Source organism: Quercus suber, unplaced genomic scaffold (genome assembly GCF_002906115.3).
Source record: "Quercus suber isolate HL8 unplaced genomic scaffold, Cork oak 2.0 scaffold_157, whole genome shotgun sequence".
Classification (NCBI taxonomy): Eukaryota; Viridiplantae; Streptophyta; class Magnoliopsida; order Fagales; family Fagaceae; genus Quercus; species Quercus suber.
In genome coordinates this window covers 380897-390857 of record NW_027069618.1, presented here as the reverse complement: position 1 = coordinate 390857, position 9961 = coordinate 380897, and positions in this window count along the sequence as shown.

Genomic DNA, 9961 nt, shown 5'->3' with positions numbered 1-9961 from the left:
TGCTTGGGGCCAAAAATTAATTTTAGTAAGTTTTAGACTTCTCGTGCCAATGTTAATATGAACTGGGAGAGATTGTCTTAAGTTAGCTACCAATTTGGATATAAATTTTTAAGAGATTTGAGTTGAACGTGGAGGTTGTGCGTTGTGGTTCATTAGTTAACGAATGGCTCTAGAACCAGCTCCCTATTGAACCAATTGTTAATGATTGCATGTAGCTGCTAAATCAGTTCCAAGCTTTTGAACTTTCCCATTCTAATCGGGAAGCAAACAAGCGTGTAGATATTCACAGACTAGCCAGAGTGAAATGTTATTAATCGGAACCTTTGTTATCTTGGATGATCCATCAAACCGTATGTCGTGGTGCTTTCTTTTGGTGTATCTAATGCTGATACCACTTGTACTATTTCTTGTTAGTGTTTAATGTCATATACCATGACTATCACTTAAACCCCCCAGTATTAAATCTTTTGACAAGTGATAGCTTGACCAGGCAAAAAGGCTCAGTAGTAATTGTTCTTGAGTGGAACAAGTTTGGAGCAAAAACCAATAATGTGTAAACAGCAATTTTCTTTTTTTGGTAAATAAAAAAAATAGGTAGAGGGGGTGAGCGGCTTCCCTACTTAAGTGTGACTATAGTAGCACTCTAACCGCTCTCGGGTTAAGACTCTACACCACAGTCGCTAATGAGTTGGGTAAACAGTACTGATGAGGTATAAAGAGCTGCAACACACTGTTAGTGGGAGAACTCAAATCCATACTCTAAGTCATGTTGGCCCAAGCTCTTACCACTAGATCAACCAATGTGTTAGTTAAAGATTAGTATTTATTACATACATATTAATGCACACACCTTTACAAATAAAATCACGATTTCAATTGTTTTTTCGCGTGTAAAGATGTGTGTAACAAGTTTTTACTATGTGTAAAATGTACTAAAACCTTCTAAACTTTGTATTGTTTGTTTGAAATTAGATCTCCTCATCCTCTATTTTCATCAATTTAGACTATTTAGTACATGAATTGAACTTTAATCACAGTGCCAAATAGCCCATTCCCAAAAGAATATAACATCTAGTCCACGTGACACGCACATGCCGCCTCATTCAAACCCAATTTATCAAAGTTACTCTCATTCTCAAACCTCTGTCTCACTGACTGAACCACGTGCATGTATGCAATTAGGATTGCTTTGTATTTTCCAATGGGCATTGATCTGAGATTGAGTTTTATTTGGGAGTGACAAAAAATTCGAGTTTGAATGAGGCCTCGACATGTGCGTGTCACGTGCACTGGAGTCTGGAGTGGAAGTTAGATTTTGGAGGGCAAGGAATAGAATTTGGCAGTGAGTGGCACACAACAATGCAGATGCTAATACAGTTTTAAATGTACACTTACTAAATTTGGCAAAGATGATCCCAGAAATGGACATCTGGATTGAGTGGTACACCAAATCTAAAACCTTAAAAGAAACCTACGTCTTACGTTGTTGTTGTGTAGTTATAACATTAACATACAATAATAAGGGACTCCCTTCCTCTTTCTTGCCCGGGCCCTAACAATAAAAACTTACGCGGTTTTTTCCCACCACATTTCCTGCACTTCTTCCGCAACTCTCTCCTTCAAACAAAAACCTTACAAAGTGTTGCCGAATTTGTGGCAAAGGCGGAGATTGTCGCCTCCACAGCCCGATCTTCCAAGCAACCATCGAAAAACCCCAAAAAAAAAATAATGGCATCTTTGAGTCATTTTCTTCTTTATTTCTTCCTCTTCTCCTTCTTCCTTATCACTGGCTTGGCCTCTTCGAATTCCTCTTTCCTTTCAGGTAATCTTCTTTTCCCTCCCTCTTTTGTGTGTGTGTGTGTGTGTGTGGAGTTTTTGACATGTTCATTGTGAATTCTTGAATTACATTAATTTGGGTTTTTTTTTTTTTTTTTTTTTTTTTTTTTTTTTTTTTTTTTTTTTTTTTTTTTTCATAGCCAGAGATTCATTGTAATTCTGTTTTAGCAATCTTCGATCCATTCCTCAACCAAATTGAAGGATATTTTGTGTTCAAGTCACAATCACATCATCACAAATCCAAATCAATAAGTCTTGCAAGGAGATCGAATCAGAGGATCACTCTATTGTAATCATCAGAGAATTGTACCACACAATCATCAATACAAATTCACATTTGTACAACTATTTTACTTGTTTGATTTATTTCGAACTAGAAATTTAGTCGTCTACATAGGCCTTTGGTCCCTATTCATTACACTATAGTTTAATTTGGTTCCTAGCCTTTTAATTATGTAAAATTGGTTTATAACTTTTCAGTATCATGTCAATCTAATCCTTGCTATTATCTCTTCGAATTACTGACGTGTCAAATGGCAAAAAAAAAAAAAAAATTTATTGCCACATCAACGAAAATTAATTTTTTATTTTTGTCATTAACAATGTCAACAATTTTCATTCAAGAGATAATATCAAAGATTATAAAATAAATTAAAATATAGTATAAAGAATAAGGCTAAATAAATAGTTTACTCTAAATAATTGTTTTTCATTTTTCAAATAAAAGTGGATCTCTTTCTCTAAAAAGAGTAGGAGAATCCTTGTTGTGGTTATTAATAAAAGTTTATTTAAGAGGTTTTTTCAAAAAAAAAATTTCGCAACTAGTCAGCGTTCTTGTAGAAATTAGGTTTTGCAGACAGAATGTAATTTTACGGCCACGCTACATCGGACTCTCAAACACAAACACACACACACACACTCTCTCTCCCTTTACTCTCACTCATATCCATGGAGAAAGAGTTCTACCCATCCCAAGACGACCTCCTCTACGAAGAAGAAGTCCTCCGCAACCCCTTCAGCCTCAAGCTCTGGTGGCGCTACCTCATCGCTCGATCCGACGCTCCCTTCAAGAAGCGCTTCATCATCTACGAGCGAGCTCTCAAGGCTCTCCCGGGCAGCTACAAGCTATGGCACGCCTATCTCCGCGAGCGCCTCGACCTCGTTCGAAACCTTCCCATCTCTCACTCCCAATACAAAACCCTCAACAACACGTTCGAGCGAGCCCTGGTCACCATGCACAAAATGCCTCGGATTTGGATCNTTTTTTTCTATTTTTCGGCTTTCAAAAATCATTAAAAAAAATTTAAATCTGGTCTTGAAATTTTTACCACTTCAAGGTTAAATTTTTCTTAGCATGTGTACAAAAAATTATGACAAGATTTGAAAAATTGCCCCAAAAAATGCCATTATATTTCCTCAACAAAGTAATGCTTTCTAGTGCTCAAGGTCCAAATAACGATTCATTAAAAAATAAAAATGCCTACCTTGCCCAAATCTATAGTCGTTGGCCCCTCTCAAAACAAAAAACAAAAATTTCATTCTTTTTTTGTAACAAAAAAAAATCCGTAAAAAATAATATCTTAATTCAGAGAAAAAATAAATGACTTATGACTGTGTTAGACATGACACTTTTCTTTTGACCTAATGTTGAAATTTGGTTTTTGGAGATTTGGATCATGTAGCTCCACCTAAAAAAATGTTTGGGTGTTTTTTTTTAATCATCAAGATGACTTTATAATTGAATATTGTAAGGTCACAATTCGTAGCCCAAGCCCAAAAGATATGGGATATGAGTCCAATGAGCCCAGTCCAATGAATTTGTAGAGAGTGGGTGAAAGAGCTGGGTTTTTGGTGAATTGGGTAACGGCTAATAATGATTTCGAAAGATGAACAAGCATGCAGCACACGTAAACCTCAATAAAATAATTATCTGAGGAGATAGATTCTAAATTTAATCTGATAGTTTTGATGGTTAATACAGTTCTCAGTGCTACAATAATTCTTTTTCTCTTTTTTCTCTCTCTGTTTTTTCCTCCCCTTCTTATAAGAGGTCTTTTACATTATATAGTTTCTTCCAGACCCTCTTGATCGTACTCTTGTTAATCATCTAGGCCTTCACTTGAGTACATGTCCCATCAAACATCTTATTTAACTCTCTGTGAATGGTGGTAGTTGAAACTGCACTGTTCAGGGGTCTTCTCCACATAAATGCGGCCAGAAAAGTTGCTGCAGTGCATTTAATGCGGTAGTAACAGCTTTTCTTTTAGATATTTATGTGTTCTTATCACCTTTGTACATGCTTAATATTCATCCTGATCATCGTTGGAACTCCTTGGAAGGTCACCCAAATTACCCAAATGCGTGCTTGACCGATATTCATCGTATCCGAGAAGGAGCTACTCCTCAGACTATATTCCCTCATTCTTTACTTACGTGATTCTCAACTTTGGAGCCTTTTCTAATCATTTATTCCTCCTCAGACATATCCACGTCTTTGGATAGGAGCCAAGGCCCAATATACAAATTTGGGCTCTTATCCCCACAAATATCATTAACAATTTGATATTTTATATGACAATTACAAGGATTAAATAGTTGATTAGTAAACATGCAATTTAGTTGCTTATTCTTAACTCATCTTTGGATTCTCAAGAGACAAATGAATATTTTAGAATTGATTATATGTGTTTGTTTGCAAACAAGTTTATAATTTATTTATAAGGCTTCACAAATCATAAAATTAAAAGACTACTGTTGAAATAGAAGTATAGAACCCATTGCTTGGTCGCAGACACCCATAAGACTGTGGGATCTCCCTCATGACACCCATTGCTTGGTCGTCCTTATGCTGGCCCCTAAAGGAAGGAGGTTTGGGTTTTAGAAAATTCTAGGACTTCAATCAAGCTCTACTTTCCAAGCTAGCCTAATGGATTCTTTCAGAGAAAGATTGTTTGTGTGTTAAAGTGCTTAGAGCAAAATACAAAGTGAGGGGCAACTGGCTCAACCATAAGACTGTGGGATCTCCCTCCAAGATTTGGAGAAGCATAGAAGGTCCGAAATCTCTGCTTGCTCGCAATGCCTGCTTGCTGATATAGAAATGGGAACACAGTCAGAATATGGGAGGACCCTTGGATTCCAAATCTTCCTAACTTCATTCTGAGTCCAAGGGAGGGGACCAGTCTAGAAATGGAACTTATTGTTTCACAACTAATCAACCAAGAAGGTTGGGATCTTACCAAAATAAGAAATAATTTTGATGAGACTACATCCTAGCTCATCCAAAAAATCCCCCTCTCACGGCTTGCTCTAAAAGATTGTTGGATTTGGATCTCCAATACCTCAGGGGAGTTTTCGGTCAAATCTGCTTATTGGTTAAGTAGAAACATTAGCCCTCCCATAAACCAAGATGCGATTTGCGGCCTCATTTGGAAGTCAAAAATCCATGAAAGGCTCAAAATGCACCTGTGGCGTATTGCGGCTAATTGCTTACCTACTAAAGATTGTTTAGCCAGATTCTGTGATTTTGATGATATCCTTTGCCCTCTCTGCAAGGATGCTGATGAATCTAGCCTCCATTTATTCATTTCTTGCCCCTTTACAAAAGTTGTGTGGTTTAATTCCCAGTGGGGTCAAAGGTTAGAAAATCTGAACTTAAACTCTCCTTCTCATCTTATTAGGGTCCTCTTTAATCCTCCCGCTGAAGCTAACATTGTGGGAGTTAAAAGGGGTGAATTCTTATTGTCTGGGGCTGTTATTTGTGAAGCTATTTGGAGGGCTAGAAACCTAGCTATCTTTGAAGGCAAAGAAAGTAATCCAATTGAGCTATGCCAGAAAGTTGATAAGTCCATTGTTGAGCACAAAATGTCCTTAGCAACCCATTCGGGCTTCCAATTGCCGAAACCAGTTCAAAGGTGGAAGAAACCACCTAGAGATTCAATCAAAATTAATGTTGATGCTTCTTTCAAAGATGATAAATCCTCCATTGTAGCAGTTGCTAGAGATTGGAGAGGTGAAGTGGTTTTTTCTTGTGCTAAGAAAGTATATTCCAACCTCCCTCTTCAGGCAGAAGCAGAAGCCATTAAATGGGCTTTAAGTTTAGCTAAAAGTATTAATGTAGCTACTATGATTGTGGAGAGTGACTCCAAAGAATGTGTAGACGCTCTAGCTCCATCTGGTAAACAAGTTCCCTGGAGAATTAGAGATATGTGCAATGAAATTCTCAACTGTTTGTCTCTGCTTATTCCTGGCTGTCAGATTGCCTGGATCCCTAGGGGGCAAATAAAGCAACTCATTCTCTAGCTAAGTGGTCATTTGTAAATAATGTTTTTGGTTCTTTCGATGTAGGTTTCGACCCTTCCTGTTTTGAGCTTATCATTAAGGAAGAGGCTCTTGTTCCCTCCTTGTAGTTCTGTTTGTCTTGTGAATAAAATTTCTAGCTCATCAAAAAAAAAAAAAGTATAGAACCATTTTTATGAGCATAATGTAATTTGACATATCTACTTCATAATTTTTTTTCCTCCAAAAAAAAAAAAAAAACTTCATAAAATTATTAAACATTTTTTAATTATGTTAATAATTATAAAAGACTAAAATATCAATATCTACCAACATAATTATAGAGTGGTGTACTTGTTCTTGTACATAATATTTCAATTTTAATGACAACTATGGAAAAACAAAGCTAATGGTCTATATATATAATTGTGGGGACTCAATTTGGATTGACCCTGAGTATGAATGGGTTTTCAGCCCAACAAACCCAGCAATAAATTTATAGAGAGTGGGTTAAAGGTTTAAGTGCTGGCCGTCGTTCATCAAGCATGAACTCTCCTTTTCAAAAAAAAGATACTTAGAGTTTCTCTATAACTGGGGGGATGCTCCTCGGCCATGGGCCGAGGAGACCTTTTTCTTCCCTTTTTTCTCCCCCCTTTATTTACTTTATTTGCTTTTCTTATATAGTCTTCATCTTCCTATCTCCTTCTTCCATCTGTTAATCATCCATTCGCCTCCCTTCTGGCCATATGTCCCATCAGAGGCCTTATCAGTACTCAAGTGGTTCACTCTGATCAACGTTGCCTTGCTAAGGGGTTATATCCCCATTAATGCGGCCAGAGGGATTAGGTGAATGCATTAAGTGTGAATGTGACAGCTTGCTCTGGGCTTGTCCCCTCCCAAAAATTATCCATAGTATGCCGAGGACGGAGAGGTTTCCTCGGTGTGGGTCAAAGAGGGGCTTTGTCTGACTTAGCCTTGGCTGGTCAGTCCTCCTCGGCGCTGGCCTTGGGCCTACTACGCGATGAGCTGTGACTGTCAGGCCCACGGGCCCCATAATAATTAAAGCCAAAGTTAAAAAAAAAAATCTAATTAGATTCTAAATTGGATTTCAATTGTTGTCTAATTTCACGCAATGTGTCCTATTTAAGTTTTTTTTTTTTTTTTTTAATTTTTGTTCTAGATGAATTAATGTTGTGCAAAAGACAAATAAACTAATATAAATAAATCAAACTATCAAAAACCCAATAATAAAAATGAAAAGAAAAGTAAACTCATTTGTATACAATAATAATAACAAAAGAATAAAACACACACACACACATATATATGACTTAAAAAATGTGTAACTCTTACACTATGTATAATTTGAACTCATGTATGTGTGTAATTGTAATTATTTTTAATTGTATCATGCATGTGCACGAGTTATATACTAGTTATATTATGATAGTTACCCCCTCTCCGATTATAATTTGATTTTTTTTCTTAATTTTTGATGAATTATTTTATATATATCTTCTTGCTATATTAATTTTTATCATATTTATAACCAACTACACTTTTTTCTAACAAACTTATAATCAATAAAATATTATCTCTTCTATACATCAAAATTCATTAAAAAAAATAAAGAAAAATGTTTCCCATTTTATCATTGTCCTCTAATTAAGGTTAGAAACTTATAGTAAAAAGACAAAGGAAGGTAGAGAACACAAAAAAACAAAAAAAAAAAAACAAAAAACAAAAAACAAAAAAACAAAAAAAACAAAAACAAAAACAAAAAACAAAACAAAACAAAATTAGAGTTTTAACAGGGCCGTGGGGGTGAAGAACGCATTATCTCTTAAATTTTATATTAAAGACAAACAAGCTAACAAGACCTCAAATTCTTTATATGATAATTTATCCTCCTTCACAAAAATTGTGTAATAGGCAAGAAAACTATGGTATAATTACATAATGACATAGATTTATGTAAATTGTACTTCGGTGCCCATCTACCTATTAAAAATAATTTCATTCATGAATGTAAATTTGAAAAAAATAAATAAACAAATCCTTACAGATAAATAAAAAATAATGAATAATGAATACGTTATTGTTTTATGGATTCTTAGTGTAAAATATCACTTGGTAAAAACATGAAGGGTTTTTTATATTTCATATGGTCTTAACTCTTAAACAGTACGTATATATGCACGTATCTGCAATTATGCATACATGGGTATGTTAATTATGTTTCCCTTGAAATTAAATCAAGGCTCCACAACTAGTTCGAATGGGAGAAGCTGTTGCACCTCCTTTACCAACAAAATGGTTCAGTTATCTAATTTCACATACCTTGGCAAACTAATTCTTATCTGATTTTGAGGAAAAGTTAATTGTGTGGTCATTTGGAAAGATTAATGCTGTCCCTGTGTAGCACTATGTGTGCCTCTCCATTTCCATTTCCACTAACTTTACAAACTTTTAATCCTCCTATCCAAAAGGAAAAAATCAATTATAAAAGAAAGGCAAAGCTCGTTAACAAAGCACATATTATTCATCAATCACACCTTGCATAGTGCAGGAAAGTGCTTGGTGTTAATATAGAAAAGCACAGCTCGTTAGCAAAAAGTATGAAAAGGACGTGAGAAAAATTGGCCACCGAAAGAAACCAAAAAAAAAAAAAAAGTAAAAAAATCAACAACACAATCTCACAAAAAGGTAAGCACAGAAAGTGTAACTCAAAGTTCGTAACATCTATTTCTTTGGGCGCCGTATCGCATTATTGTAGGAATAGATTGGATGGGCAGTGTGTAGAAAGTAGAATAATTAAACAAAGCATGTGAAGTGTGAAAGGCAAGTTGCACACTTGAACAAGTGGGGGCATGTGCTCCGAGTCCGAGCGTTTTCAGTCAAAATCTTAACAGAATGGTTGACAATGCTTTTCAGAATGAGGCATTAAATTGTGCCCATGAGTCATGACTTTATGATTCATATCATATGATGTTTGTCTGACTAAACAAGTGTTTTGGCATCATGGAAGTTTCAATATCGAAACCTTAGAGATTTTTAATGCTCGTCTAATCATCACAAGGAATTAGAGGATTTCCAGGACTCCTTTCTTTTGAGTGCATAAGGAATTGGAGATTCTACATTCTACTATCATTGAAACAAGATCCCCCCATAACTATTCAAAGAGAGAGCTCTAGTCATGAAGAACTCAGGACACATTCTAGCCTAGTGCAGAATAGCACCTCTTTTATAATAGCACCTCAAGTAATTTTAATACTTGCGAAGTCAATGAAATGGTGCATAATAGAGTAAGAACTTGAAGTTAAACAGAATCAAATTGGAATAACAGTTTTTGTAGTGTCCAAATTTGTGGTTCCAACCTCACTTTCTCCCTTCTTTACTATCTACCTCTATTTAAAAATTAAAAAGATGAAGAGATAAGGGTTGTTGCCGTGTTGGATTTGAAAAAGAACATTTGGGATCATCTCCAACTGAGTTTAAGAATGAAGACCAATCAAATTCCAAAAAAAAAAAAAACAAGCTTATCAGTATATATAATAATCAGATCAGGCAGTTTCTAGAATTGTCTTCTGGGGCATCATTGAGGATGAGGCCCTGAGGTTGTTTTGTTGTGGATTGGTCATAGCACTTATCTTTTGCCAAATTTCGGAGCAGGAGCAGTTCAATCCCTCCCAAATTCCCAAATCATAGCAATTCGCTAATTCTCTAGTTACTTTTGTTGACTCTTGTATGAGCCACGTTTCACGTGAAACAAAAGATTATAAAAGTCATTAATCATGTCTCAATTTTAAAAGGAAAATACTAACGAGTGCGTATAAGAGGTTCATTAATA